At 46.1% G+C, this 19,172-nt stretch overlaps 1 non-coding gene across 1 annotated transcript; it reads right to left on the bottom strand.

The window, feature by feature from the left end:
• Positions 1-13,837: 13,837 nt before the first annotated feature.
• On the bottom strand, positions 13,838-13,910 carry TRNAK-CUU (transfer RNA lysine (anticodon CUU)). Its single transcript has one exon. It is a non-coding gene; the product is annotated as a tRNA-Lys (tRNA).
• Between the last annotated feature and the right edge of the window lie 5,262 nt (positions 13,911-19,172).

The following is a 19,172-nucleotide window of genomic DNA, read 5'->3' as shown; positions in this document are numbered from 1 at the left end:
CATCAAGGGGAAGAACTCCACTGTTAGGGGGTCCTCAGTTTGCGAGGCATATGCTGGAGGTCTCATGCAGCTGGTAAATAAAGCATTACTTGGATTTCTCAACAAAGTAAGACAGAAAAAGAAGTATAGAGGATAATTCCTTTCTTGAGAAGGGTACAGATCATTCCCGACTGCCAGCAGTTAATTAGTTACAGCCATGAGAAGCAGTGGTTACTGGACATCTATAGCTGGACCAATGGCATAAACAGGAGAGTCCAAGCAAGTAATGTATGTAGTTGACTCAAAAGAGCCAATTAATCAAAAATAAATTGAAATGAATAAGAAAAAAAAGATAGAAAAATTCAAATGAAGATTAGAGGTACTTTATAATGAATTTCTTAAGCAAGATAATTATGGAATTGCTATTAAGTTTAATTCACATACTATTTCAATGGAAAAATTGGTCTTTGCAATACTGATAAGGCACAGGATGAATGGGTGAAGAGCTGGTTACTTGGCAGATCTCCAGAAGACAGTTGTCAACAGACAGTCATCACTGAATGGGATTTTTCCTTAACGAAGTTTAGCAATGAGTAGTACTGGTCTGCAGCTAGCTGATGTTTCCTTCAGTGGATTCAGTTAGTAAATATCAGTGGCCTCATGCATATGAATTAGTCTCAGTAAAAATTATGCCCACGTCAGAACATCTCTGCAAATTGGATTTTGGAAAATTTCAACTCATTGAAAATGTTTCTGACCTGCTCTCTCAAAGTCTTTGCTGATTACAGGTGTAGGAGAACAGAGACCCTGACAGAGTGACAAAAGAGGGTGCTGCAGATGTGGGGGTGGCACTTGCAACACACTGAGGTTCGTAGCAAGGCGTGAAGAATTTGAAGTGAAGGTGTCCTGATACAGCCCAAAGCAAAATTACATAAATGGGAAAGAGTGCCCTTCAGAAGTGTCCATCTATCTCCGCTGCCTATGCAGGGAGCCTGGGAGATGAGCTGATATTAGATGACTTATTTTATATGCCAAAACTTCTAGTTTGGCTAAATTTAGGTGGGAAGTTTCGCGAAGACAAGAATAAGCAGGCTAGAGAATACACCCCAGGCGAGCATATGTTAGACTATGGAATCCAGTTGTCATGTTTAAAAAGGGCATTACAAAATTACATTACAAAGATCTCACACTGTTTAATTTATCAAAAACAAGATTAAAAGGTTACTTCACTGCAAGCATTATCTCATAGGAATGCCATGTACTGAAATACTCTTTAATCTAGCAAGAATGGCACAAATATTTAACATTGAGGGTGATTAGCCACTAGAATGAACCACCAAAGAAAGAGGTGGGTTCTCTCTCTCCTGATGTCTTCAAATCAGGTTTGAACACTTTTCTGGCAGATGTGCTTTAATGAAACAAAAGCTATGCTCTACTCAGATGCAAGTTACTGGGCTGAATACGGAGGGAAATGGGTGAAAAAAGGGAGCACTCCTGGCCTCAAAAATCTACAAATCTGTGAATGCCAAATGTAATTTGAATGTACTTGCAGGAATCGAAGTGTTTAAAGTGTACTCCACTTTAAGGGACAGGAATCTCAGGAGAGTAGGTGGAGACGTGCTCCTAGGGAAGAGCAGCCAGCTCTAAAATCTCAGTACCTCATCCAAAACCTGACACTGACTCCTTCCATCACCCAGGCAAGACCATTGCTTCAAACCGGGCTATCTAGAAAGAGATATAGCAAACTGGTCTGATTTTCATAGGCGGTGGGCAGGCATGCATGGCACTGAGGTCAGAGCATTTTGTGAGCACTTAGCACCTATGGATGTGAATTTAGACACCTAATGAAAGGGGAACACTTCAGGAGTGATCTCAATAACATCTGAAATATGCATAGGAAAACCAGCCCTCACTTCCTGTGGCTGCTCTACTCCTAGATCAGAGCAGCACTTCTAAGATTCGTGCTTTTTGGCATCACTTTTCTTTGTCTCTGTTCTCTCAGTTGTAAAATAATCACATTTCCCGGACTGGACAGCTGAAAGGATTAACATTAGAGTGCTGGTTTTCAACCTGGGGGTCTGCAGACCTCTGGGGAGCTCTGTGGTCTACTTCTAAGGTGTCTGTGAGAGGTGGCTAAGAAAAACAAGTCCATTTATGCTGTACGGCACTTTAAGAATGTGCATTTCAAAAGGGACCCACTCCTCTGGAAAACACTTCACGGTCCGCAAATCAAAAAAGGTGAAAAGCACAGAAACCGAGAAACAGCCTGTAAGCGACCGGTGATTTGCAGCCGCTTTCCGTGCACGGCAGCTGGGGATGCTCAGCCCTGTTAGGGACGGAGGCGAGGAGCCCCCCGGGCTGCACCCCGCCTGTTTCTGCCTTCCCAGGCGGCAGCCAGGGCTCTGCCCAAGGACCCCAATCGTGGGCAGCGGGGGGAACGCTGCCTCCTCTCCAGGCACGACCAGAAGCAAGTGCCAGCAATGGAAATGAGCAAAAAGGGCCATAGGAAGCAGTTGCACCTAAAGCACCCCCCGCGCCTCCCACCTCCCACCAAACCCAGTGCCAGCTGACAGGTTTTTGATTGCCTCCTCCCCAGGGTGAGCAGTGGGCCCGTGGCGCTGCCGATCGCTCTCCCAGCAGCCTCCGACACTGGCGCGTTCGGGATTACTTCTCATCTTTGTCTCCAGCTTCTGTCACTTTCACCTATTCCCACGAGTTTGGAGCATTTTCTTTTTCCCTCCCCTTCTTCTTTTTTTAAAGAAAAAGCTTTGCTTGTCAAGCAAGTTTTTTTCTCCCTGAACTCTCAGACTTCCAGTCTCACAGACACAGAAATGCTATTCAAAAGGTGAAGGTTTATAGTCTCGAATGACAATGTTAGCTGCTATCTTGGTAACAAGTTCTACTTCTGATGCAGAAAGGGATGAGAGGGTGGGGAGGAGAAGCCAGCAGCCTGGATGTCTGATGCTGTGGAACTGTTTTACCACCCGCGCCCTGTGGTCTAAAGGTGTCCATGTCTCCAGGTGGCCTGAGAAACAGCTCTGCATCCAGAGAGGGACGGGAGGCCACGCCTGGGCACAGAGCATCTGCCTGGCCTTGAGGAAGAGCATCCGCCTTGCTCGTGCCTCCGCCATCTGTATTGTTACTGGGAATACAAGCCCTCTGTAGCTTGCTCAGGCTATATTCAGATAAAAAAAGAGATAAGAGAATAGGGTGCAACATGGGAAAAGTGTTCAGACGGCATCATTTTGGGCTTACCTGCTCCTCTAACGATAACTTTTGTGGTGGGCATCAGACTGTGCAGTTCATTTACAGCTGTAGAAAGGTTTTTCTGCTACGTATGCTTTTTATATAATTTTGGACCATTTCTTTTACAATGCTGTTTTTTTTTTTAAATCTTTGCCAAACATCCTCTAAAAATGAGACTAACAGTACGCATTTACAAAACATATTCATCTCTCATTTTAATCTTGGAATCCTAGTTCTTCTTTAATCTTAATACTCCAGCTTTGTATATGAGCTTTGTATTTGCATACAGAGTTTAAGCAAACAGTCAAGGTAACAAATAACAAAGCACAGAAGCTCTAAGGACTGAAGCGGTAAATAAGAAACATATATCGTACTACCCAGGCTTGACACTGGACATTTTGATATGCCATACCACTGAGGGAGAATTCACAACACTGTTTCATTGGCATCTGACTCCAATTTCTTTCATCATTTTGACATTATCAACTACATAATAAAACAGGCTTTCTTTTTTTTTGTTTAGATACATAATTTATGATTTTATCAATAAAGGGTTATTTTTTTTTAACAAGCTATAGCTGCAAAAAAGCTTTGTGCTGGTTTTTTTAAAGCACCAGTGACACTAAGATGTATATATCTAGTACAATCATGGACCCGCCTTTCAAATTTATTGTATATGTATGGATGTATAACTATACATGCACAAATCTACTGTTACTGCTGTTTTAAAACATCTGAAGTAAACGTTTCTTGGGATAGTTTTCTGAGAGCCTGCTTTAAGAGAAACGAATGTACCGACATAACACGAATGATGTATCTGAACCAAATTGAAGATGTTGCTTTCTTAAGGTAGTTCACAATAGCAGGATGGCGAGAGTCGAGTGCCAGGAATGAGTGAAACTGTATACATATGTATGTGTATGTATGCATGTATATGTATGTATGTGCGAGGAACAGCACCGTGCCCGGTGCTCGGTGTGGGCATGACGACAGGAGGAGCGGCTTTGGCTCTGCATGGCCCCCGGTCAGCCCCGTCCCACCATGGCTCCAGCACCCTGCATTGGGCCCTGCGCTGGGGACACCGGGCAGCACCACGGGACATGGCAGTGCCCGGTGCTGTCCCTCCTCATCCTCCTCCTGCACCTGCCAAGGGAAGGAAGAGTTAAACCTCGGTAATTTTTTTTTTTCCTTCCCCCTTGCTACTTCCTATCGCTGCTTGAATTGCTGGAGCTTTGTACATCTGGTTCAGTTCATTCCCAACGATTCAGGTTCTCGTTTTTCCCCTCCCTTGGGGACACCTTTCCTGAGTCTTGCTGCGGAGCCTGACCCCGGTGCCAGCAGGATAGAGCCCCAGGAAGTCCCAACAGCCTCATCCCGACTGCGAATACCCAGCTGGGTTTTAAACTCATTGCATCAGAGAGCAGTAGGTCACCACATTAATCAGGAACTCTGAAATCCTCCGAGACACCTTGTTGGGAACGGTTACTGCGTTCTGGCTAGTCTTAAACGTAATTTAAAAGACTTTGGGGTTGTTTTAAGGCTTTTCCTTTCCTTCAGCCCTATCTCTATGTAAATGCTCTCTTCCACTTCTCACTGCTGACTGCTTCTAACAGACGTATTATTTTGCTTCTCTGGCCTACTTTGTTGCAGACAAAGTTTTGACTATCCGAGTTCTTTTTTATTCCATTTTACATTTTTAATGCTATGTTGTAAAACGTCCTTCCTCTTGAGCAGTAATAAAAACCTTTTTTTTTCCCCCTCCCCTCTCCAGATTTCTTTTATAACACATTCAGCATTTTCTGGGACATAATTAAAACATCAAACAGTTTTCCTGCTGGTTATGCTAAAATCTGAATGCTCGAGTCTGCTGGCATTATTGAAAATTAAAATGTACTATTCTTGAGTGTATTTAGGATGCCCTTAAATAACTATCAAAAATGGTTTTGTTCTGCTTCATATACAGACTGGCACCACAATGCTAAAATACCTGCATTAAATGATGTCTCTAATTGGTAACATGAGGATACTTTTTAAAAATATGAAATATGCATTCTTGTTCTCTATTTGTCCTAGCCTAATATGTCTAATTTTCCCATACAACTTTATCCCCAAGGAAAAATATAGACGGAAAGACCATTACCAATACATGAAGTTCAGTGGTTCTCTCTCTTTGGATGTAATTGCTACCAAGGAGGCTGGCAGCAGGGTAATTTTAGTTCAAATGAGTACATAGCCTGAAAAAGGATAAATCAACCTTTGTAGGTCTGAAATTAGATCCCAGTGTGGGATTGTTCTAGCTAAGTGTACATCAAGTTCATAAAATATATTTGCCAAAATGAAAAGCCCCTAAAATCCAAGGGCAGCAGTGAGCATGGGGCTGAAGGGGAAGGTTTCACACCCTGCAAGAAGACCTCCTTCCTCCTCCCTTTGCTGGTAATGGCCTCATATTACCTTTTTAATCAGGCAATGAGGGCTCAATCCCGCTCCCATTCAAGGCAGCAGAAAGCCTCCCACAGTACCCAACATCCCTTTCTCAGGATGATTAATACCTTCCGTCCACATTCACAAAGGAGCTGAGAAGGGAAGAACTGATTTCACTGGGAAGATAAAGCAGGACTTCTTTACCAGAATTAGGTACCTAAATATCCCTATGACTCTCGGTTCAGAGTCCCAATAGCACTCACGGGTTCAATAGCTGGGGTTACAAAACCTAGATGTCGCCTTAGAACATCCTGCCTGAGATACAGTGAACAATTTAAAAAAGGAGGGATGGCTCATGCACAACACAGAATTCAGGTCACACCTCTGCTTTGGATTGTGTGATGTTTCTCACTCATTTTTTGAGCCCCAATGTACGCTTTCGTTGGGTCAAATAGTGAGAGATGTGTTGCCTATGTGGGGGGCTCACATGAGCAACTGTGAACCTGGTTCCAGCCCTCCTACCGTAGCTCTGGGAGTGTGATATCTCCTGACTCGGGGCAAGGAAAATCCCCTGTCTCAGGAAAAACCCAGGACAAATCATTTTACTGGCAGTAAAAGATAGTGGTCTCTGCATCCCAGGTCTGTCCTACAGAGCAAGGTGTAAGAGCATGCTCATGCTTAAATTTGACCTGCCCATTTTTTACAAAGGGCTCCATTTTGGTCAATAAAGTGACTCCATCTTCATAATCGTAAATTTTTGGCAAAACAGGGTTCTAGTTTTGCTACACTAAAGAGCGTTTTGGTAAAACCAGACACATCCCAGCTGGCATCACTTATTCGTCATGAGTTGGAGAGCCAGGATGCCTGGGAGACAACAGGGCCTCCACTGGTTGTGACAGTCTTGCTGCGTTGGAGAAGACCCCTTGCCCTGTGGTCCACACCTCTCTGCCAAAGAATGAATATTGAATGGGAAATATCATAGAGGATTAATTTTTAAAAAATCTTTGCCATTCAGTTGCTTCTAGAATGATCCTGAATTTTATAGAAACAAGATAGAATTGTAGATAAACGCATGTCCCACACAGTTTATGATGCAATTTCTGACCATTCTGTGGCTTGTGTTTTAAGTGCATTTCTCCTCAAGTGATTTGAATCTAAACGTCTGGGTACTGCATGTCAGAGTATGTGGGCTATGTACAATAAACTTATACTAAGGTACAATACTTCAATTCATTGTAGGTTCTTAGGCAAACGTTAACAAGTTCTCAAAAACTCAATTGATGAAAGCATTCTTAGAAAGGTAGACAGGTGTCTGAAAATCAAAGGATATATGTGGCTCCATTCCTGAAAAGCAGCCCGACAATTACAGCCACTTCTCCTAATTTTGAGGAAGAGGATTTGGCTCAGACTTTCTCACTCCTGCTCTCAGCCTCCAACTAAGCATGGACAAACCATTTTCTCAAAGGTTAAAGTGAGTCTGCATAACCTCTTAGGTACAGTGTGTCTGCTCCTTGACCTCAGCTCTCGACGTTGTCCAAAGAGTTACTAGAGCAATAGAAATCATAATAAACCCCCTCAAATGCAGAAGATTGCTGAACACATTTCTTAAGCCAAAGACTTCTGTCTCGCTACAATATGCTGAAGTAAAAACATATCCAGGAGTCGTCCCTGGAGTCTCAAATCATTCTCTCATCACACTGGGTTCAAAGACAATGCGAGTTGTGTAGCACAGCTGAAAGTATCTGCATAAAGCAATTCCTCTATGATGTTGTTTTGTTTCTGGCTTGCTTTTACCTGGGCTATCTGAAGACATTGTTTGAGGCTAAGGAAAAAAATATGAATAATGTTTGGGCCTAGAGATCAAAAAATCAGGCTTATTTCCATAGTCGTTAGTAGCCAGTATCCCATGTGAATCTGTTCGTTTCTAAAGCTGCACTGAAATGCTGGGTGTACTAGGAAGGATTTCTTTTTATTTTTATTTTATTTTATTTTTCTAAGAGTTTGTTCTTCTTGATTTTTGAAGATGCTGAAAGCTTTTTGATGTCACAAAACCAATCATAAGAGGGAAAACACAAATTTAAATGTGAGATAAAAGGGGCTTTGCATGCATGCATAACAAGAAATCCGTTGAACAAAACAAATTACTTACCACCTCCACAATGGCTCTCTGCCTCCAAGGGATGGGCTGGTTCACAATGAGGAGGTGACGGTGATAAAGTCACTGTGATACTGTGATCAGAAAAGCTGCAGTAAGAAAAACAGTATATAGGGGAAAGTGAACTACAAAGAAAGGAGGGTGGAAAAAATGGCTCACCGTTCCCCTGGGACTGTGAGTGACTTTCAGTATTCCCCAAAAAGTTTCACTTCAAACGTTACGAAGCCAAAGAGGTCTCTTTCTGTGTGTCAGTTCTGGCAGCCAACAGAGGAAGGCAGAGGAAGGAGGACAGCTGAATTTTTCATTCAAATAACTTTGTTCCCGTTTGGATACGCCTTGTCTGGAATCCTCATTGATGGCAATGAAGTGTGAATTTTCCTAATTTGGAGGGTAAAAGTGATCTCTTGGATCTGAGTTTGTTTTTAAGAGGTTTGTTTTGGTCTATTTTGTTTCCCATTTACAGCTCTCCCTTTCTTTTACCACTTTAAAGCCATGAATGACGAGCATTAAGGGTTGGGGAAAGGCCAAGAGAGAGATGTAGTTATAAATTTCCTTTACTGTTCTGTGCTTCAGTGTTTGGGAACCACTTCAGACTAGTTAGCAAGAAAGACCCTTCCCTCCAGTCCCCCCCTTCCCCACCCAGACAAGGGTAGGTCACACTGGACATAATCCTTTTACATGTTTTTTGAAGGTTTATTTTGTTTCCCAGGGCAAAGCACTGATTTTAAGGAGCTGTAAGTCTGAGGGCGCCTCAAAGGATACTATATCTACTATGGAATGAGAATATTAAAGATATTTGATTTGTAGGACAGAAGTTATATCTTCATTTGAGCATCTGATCTTCTAAAAAAAGTTGAAGCATTTTCTGAGTGTGAATCCTTACCTATGCAGGTCTTTTACACATATGCTGTGCCCAGGGCTGTTGTAAGTGAAGACCTTCCCACCTCCCAGCAAGCCCCACTCCAGCTGTGCTGCAGACACCTCACCTGCAGGACGTATCATCTTGTGCAAGGGTTCTCTGTGTCCCGTTTTCTAATGGGGTTCAAAATCAGAGGGAGGAAAACCCACAAAGCACTCTGAAGCCATTTCTTTTCCAAAGGACATGGAATACGATCAGAGTGCCTGGAAATGTTTAGCTTTTTTTCATTTTGGCTTTGTTGTCTTAGTTTCTTCCTTCTCTTCTATCATTGCCTGTATTTCCTTGGTCACCAAAAAATCAGAAGAAGAGGAGAAAGAAAAGAGAATTTGATCAAATGGAAAAATAAATGAAAAGTTGACTTGATTTTTGAGCTATGAACAAAAATCTGAAACGCTTGCCTGAAGAGTTGTTTGGTTTGTTTTTTGTTTTTTTTTAATCACTGAGATTTTTTTGTCACAATGTTTTGAAATTAGACTTTCTTTTCTTTATTTGCATGCATTCTTTCACTCCTCAGTATCCTTTTTATACGAGGAGGCAATTTTCCTGCCTGCTATCAAGCCATTGGCTGTGCCAAGGTCTTCTTTTGCTGTTCCATTACAGCAAATCTTTAGGTCATATTTTGATGGTAAGCAATCTTGAGCTTTCATCTGTCAAATCTCAGCTACGTGTGAAAATGGCTATTGTTAAAGGGTTTTCTCAGGAATCCTCTGCTGTTAGATAAAACTTATCCATGGCCTTCAGTGGTGTTTTGGGATCAGTCTTCCTCCAGCACGCTTGCCGTAAGTCCATGCTTGCCGTAAGTTCACTGATTTATGTTGTAGGAGTCATCCTTGGTTCTTGATATCAAAACAATTGTTCTAGGATTATCACATCAAGTGGAAAATTGTAAAATTGAACTAAATTTTACTTCAGAGGTTCCCACTGTATTTTTGGAGCTCTTATTTTACTGCCATCAGGGAGGAAAATATATCTCAAGCACATAGAGACTACACAGAATAGGTAACAGTGTTGGAAGAATCCTGAAGTAGGTTTAAGAAGCCTTCTGCCACTTTGAGTAAGCAACTCTCTCAAGAGCTGTTGCTTTTACCAGTAGTACTATGTCTTGAGGATCTGAAGAGCATTTCCATCACTGAGAGGAGCTGCAGAGAGTTACACAATAATCACCTGCAAATTCGACAAAGCAAAGTCAGGTTCTTAATACTGCAATTCATTTCCTTTGATATATTATCTGTCATCTCCCCCTTCCCACACAACCTCTTTATACCGAGAAGGACATGGCACATAATCTATTCCCCTGACTGTTGAGAGAGACACCTGTTTTTCTCCCCTTTCTCCTTCTCCCTTTCAGTCTCTTTCTTTCTCTCTCTTTTCTTTTTTCCTCCCTGGTTTCTTCTGGTTGTTGCTTCCATCTCTCCATTCCTCTTTACAGCTCTTTCAAAGGAGAGGGAAGAATCCTTTTTGCTTCAGCTTCCCACAAAATACTGCAGGAGAGAGCGAGCCCATGATGAAGGTTTCAGCCATGTGGCCCACAACTGAGTGAGGGTGTCCCAGTATGCTCCTTTAGCTATGGCCAGTCTGTATTTTAAGCAAAGGTCCAAACTCTGCTCATTTCACTTGCAAAGAGCCTGGACAGGCCTTTAGGGAGCTCTGAAGTCCAGGGGAGGAGAAAGCTGGCGTTCATGCTGCCCGCTGCACAGGGAGGACAGGTCTGGCTGTGGACGTGTCTGCACGCCCGCCTTTGCCACCCAGTTGCCCTGGGGAACTCCAGGGCATGAGATCTACACGGCGCAAAAGAGTCTGGAGCTGAGTGATAATATTTATACAACCAGGCTTTTCATCACCATGGGCTTCTTTGTCACTAGCTCTCATTGGCTAGCAGAGGCTAAAGAAACCTCAGTTCCAATTCATCTAATATTTAAATACCTTCTCAGTCTTTACTATGTAAGGACTACCTATGGTTTCAAATGTGATTCACATAGTATATCTGGCTCATAATTTTAAATTAACTTAAAATTTCAATAGAAACTCTGAAAGCTACAAAGCTGAGGTTTATTTATATCTCTCGTAATCCCTGTGAAATCCTAGGAGTGGAGTCACCCAGATGAGAAGTCACAGTGTTTCGGTTCTTGTCTAACCAAGGCTCATTGATTTTTAAAGCACATAAATTCTGAAACTCTAAAGACCCAGCCAAAGACAATACAGCAAGCAGTGCAGTTTGGAGATCCCCCCGGGGAGGAGATGTGGTTGTAAACACTTGAAAATATTTAAATCCAGTGAATGCTGTAGTTATATTTGGTAGATCTGACAGGACAAGCAGTCCTAACAATCTGAAACACTGGACAGAATGGAAGGAAAGGCTTGCCAAAGATAACGAAAACCTCGCAGCACTTTTTGCATCACCTCCGCCAGGACATGGAGCTATCACAGCCTCGGTCCTCCCAGAGATGTTCTTCTCTCCAGGCAGCTCTGATCCAAGGGACGTGGCAGACATCCTTTGCATTGCAGGTTCCCCTGGTGGGAGCCTCACACACTGCATGAGAAGTGAGGAAGACCTTCGTGGGGAGCAGAAGCATGATGCTTTCACATCAAACCACAGTGCAGCTTGGATGGCCAAGTCCTTTGCAGGGTGTCTGATGCCCTCAGCCACTTCTACAAGTTTCTCTCTAGCTGTATGTTACAGGCAGGTTTAAATCAGCATTTGTACAGATGTGGTATTGAAGCAGAAAGATTAAATGACTTCCATAGGATCTCAGGGGAAGCCTGTGGGAGAAGGAAGGCTTGGTCTGGGCTCATCCGTGACCCGGGCTGGTGCCCTGCCCCTGCCCCATCTCTCCCGGTGACCAATGCCGGGCTGCAGCATTACGTGGGGTAGGCATGAAGCCCTCCCAGGCAAGAAAATGGAAATCTATCTGTGCAGAAAAATGTTGGTGACTTCTAAAAATACCTCAATTCAAGAAGCATTAAAATTTCTCTGTAAAAAAATGTGCAGAACAAGCAGCAGATAATGTCCAAAGACGTGCCGAATATAAGGGGCCCGTCGTTCGAAACCAGGACTCTGGGGTGTGTGAGCAACAGACGTGAGTAGCAAAGAGACCAAAGAGGTGAGCACTGGATAGATGGGTAAGCAGAACAAGAGCCTTCGAAAAATACCAGGGGACATGAAGTACTAGCGAGAAGTTGAATCCTTCAGTAAATCGAAAGACTGAACTCTTTTGAAATCTGCCTTTAAACAAACATACAAACACAAAGTTTGAACAACTAGAAAACACTGGAGAAAAATAAACCTGTGAAAATAAAGATAATGACAAAGAATGGGTAAGGGAATATGGAGAAAACATGAATATAAACAAATTGGCTTTCCAGATTGCATACATCTCAGAACACTTAGGGAATTGAATAACCAATTTATTGTACCACTAACAATTATTTTCTGACAAATCATGGGAGATTCCCAAGGCCTGGAGCAAAGCAAATATTGTACAGGTTTTTCAGAGAAAAACTGAAACGTTATCCCATCTCATACATGAGCTTTCTCTCCCTGGTAGTACAATAGCACAAACAATTTCCTGAGACTTATAGGGCTGACTTGCTCGTTACCCCCCAGAGATCCAGTATAGTCCAACACAACGTTGGCGCGGGGCTGACTGACAGCTACAGTCCCAACCGGGGAAAAGGGGAATGAGCCCCTCGGCTGTGATGCATCCAGTAGCGTGTCTGGATGCCACTGTGCGACCCTGTGCAGAATATACACAGGATGATGCTGAACAAACTCATTTCCAAACTAGAAGTGATGCTAGTGCTCTGCCTAAGCTAATTAGTCCTGATACCAATTTACCTGATCCAAAACTCAGTGATGCTGTGGAAAGCCGGTGTTAAATCCGTGAACAGCCTGTGAGGAAATAATTCCAGCTCAGCCATGCGCTGGAGGGACAACCCGCCCATCTCGCTCAGATCCCACTTTCCTAGAAATGCATCGGGAAGGAATTCAGAGAAAACAAAATAGATTTATAGATGGCTTAAAAAAAACCCCAACACCTTTAATATAGTAAAAAAAATGGAGAGACAATGAATAAACAGCCACTGCTGCAGTCATGCTAACGCTCGTAGATGTCTGTCCAGCTTCTGGGAAAGGGCTAAGGCAAAATTCCTTTCCTTAATTTCTTGTTCCCACCCAAAGACTGCTGGTTTTGACTTAGTGCAGGGCATATATATTATTTCATCTATAATCATTATTTGTAGATATTTTTTAGAGCCAGCAGGGACTATTAGATCATCAGTTCTGGCCTCCTGCGTAATATATGCCATAGAATTTCATCCAAAAAGATAATGAACTGTTCACCTCGGATATGGCGGTGAATGAGGGCTGAACCTGCGCCTGTTTGATTCTGTGGCTTTTGGGGGGATTGTGGATGAATTTTGACGTTTCTTCATACAGATCCTGCAAAGCATCACCACGTGGAAAATCCCCTGTGATAAACACTTATCTTTTACAAAATCCCCAATACCTGGAAAGGAGGGGGGGGGGAGGGGAGGTGGAAGCCCACAGTATAAATGGAAAAATTTTGAGATTATCAGATTTTCCCAAATTTCACATCAACCTTTTTATTCTTGCCCTCTTCCTAGTTAACTTTTATCAAAATAACCAGACGCAAGCATCAGGGAAACTAAACGATAGTTTAGTCTCCGAAAGAGAGGTGTCCTGGGTTTGGCCAGAACAGGGTTAATTTTCACCGGACTCCAGGAAGGGGCACAGCCGGGGGGTGGGGGCTGACCCCACCTGGCCAAACAGAGCCCGGTATTCCATACCATGTGACGTCACGCGGGGTTCCGGTGGGGGGGAGCGGCGCGGCGGGAAGGCACTCGCGGCTTGGGCGGGCGCAGCGCCGGTCCGGTTTCGGGAGAGCAGCTGTTGTACGGTTCGTGGTTGTGTTTTCTCCTTATTTGTATCGTTGTTGTTCCTGTTTTCCCTCTGTTTGCTGTTCTGTTAAACTGCCCTTATCCCGACCCACCAGTTTCTGCCTCTTTCTTTCCATTCTCCTCCGCACGCCGGCGGGGGGAGGGGCGGCCGCGTGGCGCTTTTGTTGCCGGCGGCAGCCGAAACCAAAACATTAAATTGGCGCCCAACGTGGGGCTCGAACCCACGACCCTGAGATTAAGAGTCTCATGCTCTACCGACTGAGCTAGCCGGGCGTTAAAACTGCTTTCATAGATTTTGTTAAAATTTATCATACGCATTTACTGTGTTAGTTAAAGTCGCCGGTAAAAATGTTTCTGTCTTTCATCAGATGGTTGTGGTTTTTGAATCCGTACTTGCTGTACTTGTTCCCTGTGGTGCTATTCATCGTCACGGGGAAAAAGATCAGGATGATAATTTTGCTCTACCTTACGATATCGACTTATGATGTGATAACATCACTGTGCATGAAATTAGTCTTGTATTTGCATGCGGCACTGCGGTCATTTCCGTACCTCGGATCCTATGTCTTAGAATTTGTGAATAATCAAACCCAGTCTGTGGGGAAAACCGAAGGGGATACCTCCCCCCACTCTTTCGCCCCCCCTCTCTCCCTCAGGCTGGTCCTAACTGCTTTTGAGAATTTCGAGTACCCGTGGGATGCTCAGGGCAGCACTCTCCTTTTGTTATGCCTCCTGAATGGGTTGCAGGTTTTGTTTAGGGTTAAGCAAGTCGTTAAGAACATCGTGCAGAGACCTGTCCTGGGGCTGGATAGCTGTGAGTGGCTGGGTGTGTGGGACAGCATGGGCAGGTGTCTAGAGCAGTGGGCACCACCGGTGTGTTTTAAACTCACCCCTGAACAAATACAGAAACCGGACAAACTAGTAAAATATCTGAAAAAAGTGTGCTGCCACCCTGGGAACTCCAGAGAGACACAGATCACCACAATGTGCTGGGGTCTGGCCCACGCCTACCGAGCTGCCCTGTTCAACACTGTTCAGAGCCCTAAAGGGGAAAGGGGGGGGGAATGAAGCAGCAGGCACTGCAGCTGGCGCTGCCCCCCCAGCCGGCCCTGCAGCACCTCCAGCCCAGCAGGCAGTCACAGCCCCCCCAGCCAGCACCACCGCTGCCACAGCTGCAGGGTCTGCCTCGGTTTCCCCAGCGGGCACAGCAGCTGCTCCAGCCCCAGCTCCAGCCACAGGCACAGTGACTGAGCCCAATGACCAACCTGTGCAGGTAGCAGTCGCCCCCGTAAAACTAAAGAAAGACGCAAAGAGAGCAGATCGCTCTGGGAGGGATGATGATGAGCCAGGGTCATCACGGGAGATAGAGACAGAGATCATCACCCGGTCCCTGTCCCTGGGCGAGCTGCGAGACATGCGGAAAGATTTCAGCCGCCATCCAGGAGAGCACATTGCCACCTGGCTGCTGCGGTGCTGGGATAACGGGGCTAGCAGCTTGGAATTAGAGGGCAAGGAAGCCAAGCAGCTGGGATCCCTGGCCAGGGATGGGGGCATTGACAAGGCCATTGGGAAAAAGGAACAAGTCCTCAGCCTCTGGAGGAGACTTCTGTCAGGCGTGAGGGAGAGGTACCCCTTCAGTGACGATTTTGTATGCTATCCTGGCAAGTGGACCAATATGGAAAGGGGTATTCAGTACTTGAGGGAATTGGCTGTGCGGGAGCTGGTTTACTGTGACACAGACGATGAGCAGGTACCTACAGACCCAGATGAACTCCAGTGCTCACAATCCATGTGGAGGAAGTTTGTGCGGAGCGCACCCTCCTCATATGCCAACTCACTGGCAGTTGTAAACTGGAAAGGTAAAGACGTACCAACAGTGGACGAGGTGGCTGTCAGACTCCGCCAATATGAGGAAAGTCTCTCTTCCTCCCTTGTCTCAGCTGTGGAGAAACTGGCCCGGGAGGTGCGGCAAATCAAAGAGAACATGTCCTACTCGCCACCTGTACGGGCCAGTGTCTCAGCTATTAGGGGCAAGCGTTTCCCTGCTCAGGAGAGGGAATACAGAGGCTACACACCACGGGGCACCCTGTGGTTTTACCTGCGTGACCACGGAGAGGACATGAGGAAGTGGGATGGAAAACCCACCTCAAGTCTAGAGGCACGAGTACGTGAGTTGCGAGGTAAAACAATCACAAAAGGGGACTCTGTTAGGAAAAGTGCCGCTCCAGTTTCCAAAAGCCAGCTCTCCAGACCAGGTAGACAGTTTGACCTTGATTCCGATCCTCTGGAGGGGACCTCCAAGTCATTTTTACAGCAGGTGAGCAGCAATTTCTCTGACGAGGATTAGAGGGGCCCTGCCTCCAGCCAGGTGGAGGAAAGGGACAACCGTGTCTATTGGACGGTGTGGATTCGGTGGCCTGGCACGTCAGATCCACAAGAGTATAAAGCTCTAGTGGACACTGGTGCACAGTGTACTTTAATGCCATCAGAGTTCAAAGGGTCAGAGTCCATTTGCATTTCGGGAGTGACAGGGGGGTCCCAAGAGCTGAGTCTACTGGAGGCTGAAGTGAGCCTCACTGGGCAGGACTGGCAGAAGCACCCCATTGTAACTGGCCCCGAGGCTCCGTGCATCCTTGGGATAGACTATCTTAGGAGAGGCTATTTCAAGGACCCAAAGGGGTATCGGTGGGCTTTTGGCATAGCTGCTGTGGAGACGGAAGAAATTAAACAGCTGTCCATTTTGCCTGGTCTCTCGGAGGATCCTTCCGTTGTGGGGTTGCTGAGGGTTGAAGAACAACAGGTGCCAATCGCGACCACAACGGTGCACCGGCGACAGTATCGTACCAACCGAGACTCCCTTCTCCCCATTCATCAGCTGATCCGCCAGCTGGAGAGTCAAGGAGTGATCACCAAAACTCGCTCACCCTTTAATAGTCCCATATGGCCAGTGAGAAAATCTACTGGAGAGTGGAGACTGACAATAGACTACCGTGGCCTGAATGAAGTCACACCACCGCTGAGTGCTGCCGTGCCAGACATGCTAGAACTTCAATATCAGCTGGAGTCAAAGGCAGCCAAGTGGTATGCTACAATTGACATCGCTAATGCATTCTTCTCCATCCCTTTGGCAGCAGAGTGCAGGCCACAGTTTGCTTTCACCTGGAGGGGCATCCAGTACACCTGGAATCGACTGCCCCAGGGGTGGAAACACAGTCCCACCATTTGCCATGGACTAATCCAGACTTCACTGGAAAAGGGTGAAGCCCCAGAACATCTGCAGTACATCGACGACATCATTATATGGGGCGACACAGCGGAGGAGGTTTTCGAGAAAGGGGAGAAAATAGTTCAAATCCTTCTGAAAGCCGGTTTCGCCATTAAGCGAAGTAAAGTCAAGGGACCTGCGCAAGAGATCCAGTTTTTGGGAATAAAGTGGCAGGATGGGCGCCGTCAAATCCCAATGGATGTTATCAACAAAATAGCAGCTATGTCTCCACCCACCAGCAAAAAGGAAGCACAGGCCTTCCTGGGTGTTGTGGGTTTTTGGAGGATGCACATCCCAAATTACAGCCAGATTGTAAGTCCTCTGTACCACGTGACCCGGAAGAAGAATGATTTTGAATGGGGCCCTGAGCAACGACAGGCATTTGAACAGATTAAACGGGAGATAGTTCATGCCGTAGCCCTTGGTCCAGTCCGGTCAGGGCAAGATGTTAAAAACGTGCTCTACACCGCAGCCGGGGAGAATGGCCCAACCTGGAGTCTCTGGCAGAAAGCACCAGGGGAGACTCGAGGTCGACCCCTGGGGTTCTGGAGCCGGGGATACAAAGGATCCGAGGCCCGCTATACTCCCACTGAAAAAGAGATTCTGGCAGCATATGAAGGCGTTCGAGCTGCTTCAGAAGTGGTCGGCACTGAAGCACAGCTCCTCCTAGCTCCACGATTGCCGGTCCTGGGCTGGATGTTCAAAGAGAGGGTCGCCTCTACGCATCATGCCACCGATGCTACGTGGAGTAAGTGGGTCGCTCTGATCACCCAGCGTGCCCGAATGGGAAACCCCAGTCGCCCAGGAATTCTGGAGGTAATAATGGACTGGCCAGAAGGCAAAGATTTTGGAGCATCGCCAGAGGAGGAGGTGACACGTGCTGAAGAGGCCCCACTGTATAACCAGCTGCCAGAAGATAAGAAACAGTATGCCCTGTTCACGGATGGGTCCTGTCGCATTGTGGGGAAGCAGCGGAGGTGGAAGGCTGCTGTATGGAGCCCTACACGACAAGTCGCGGAAACTGCTGAGGGAGAAGGTGAGTCCAGCCAGTTTGCAGAGGTGAAAGCCATCCAGCTGGCTTTAGACATTGCCAGTCGAGAGAAGTGGCCAGTGCTCTATCTTTACACTGACTCTTGGATGGTGGCCAATGCCTTGTGGGGGTGGCTGCAGCAATGGAAGAAGAACAACTGGCAGCGCAGAGGCAAACCTATCTGGGCTGCCCCGTTGTGGCAAGATATTGCTGCCCGGCTAGAGCAGTTGGCTGTAAAAGTCCGTCACGTGGACGCCCACGTCCCTAAGAGTCGGGCCACTGAAGAACATCAAAACAACCACCAGGTAGATCAGGCTGCTAAGATTGAAGTGGCTCAGGTGGATCTGGACTGGCAACATAAGGGTGAACTCTTTATAGCTCGGTGGGCCCATGACACCTCGGGCCACCAAGGAAGAGACGCGACATACAGATGGGCTCGTGACCGAGGGGTGGACTTGACCATGGACACTATTGCACAGGTTATCCATGAATGTGAAACATGCGCTGCAATCAAGCAAGCCAAGCGGGTAAAGCCTCAGTGGTATGGAGGACGATGGCTAAAATATAAATACGGGGAGGCTTGGCAGATTGACTACATCACACTGCCACAAACCCGCCAAGGCAAGCGCTATGTGCTCACAATGGTGGAGGCCACCACCGGATGGCTGGAAACCTACCCTGTGCCCCATGCCACTGCCCGGAATACCATCCTGGGCCTGGAAAAACAAGTCCTGTGGCGGCATGGCACTCCCGAAAGAATCGAGTCGGACAACGGGACTCACTTTCGCAACAGCCTCATAGACACCTGGGCCAAAGAACACGGTATTGAGTGGGTGTATCACATCCCCTACCATGCACCAGCCTCTGGAAAGATCGAACGTTACAATGGGCTGCTAAAAACCACTTTGAGGGCAATGGGGGGTGGGACTTTCAAAAATTGGGATACCCATTTAGCAAAGGCCACCTGGTTGGTTAACACCAGAGGGTCCACCAACCGGGCTGGTCCTGCCCAGTCAAAACCTCAGCGCCCAGTAGAAGGGGATAAAGTCCCTGTAGTGCACATGCGGAACATGTTAGGGAAGACAGTTTGGGTCAGTCCTGCCTCGGGCAAAGGCAAGCCCGTCCGCGGGATTGCTTTTGCTCAAGGACCTGGGTGTACCTGGTGGGTAATGCGGAAGGATGGGGAAGTCCGATGTGTACCTCATGGGGATATAATTTTGGGCGAGAATAGTCCATAAAT

This window comes from Opisthocomus hoazin, chromosome 6 (assembly GCF_030867145.1).
Source record: "Opisthocomus hoazin isolate bOpiHoa1 chromosome 6, bOpiHoa1.hap1, whole genome shotgun sequence".
NCBI lineage: Eukaryota > Metazoa > Chordata > Aves > Opisthocomiformes > Opisthocomidae > Opisthocomus > Opisthocomus hoazin.
The sequence above is the reverse complement of the archived record's forward strand: the minus strand, read 5'-3'. Positions and strand labels throughout refer to the sequence as shown.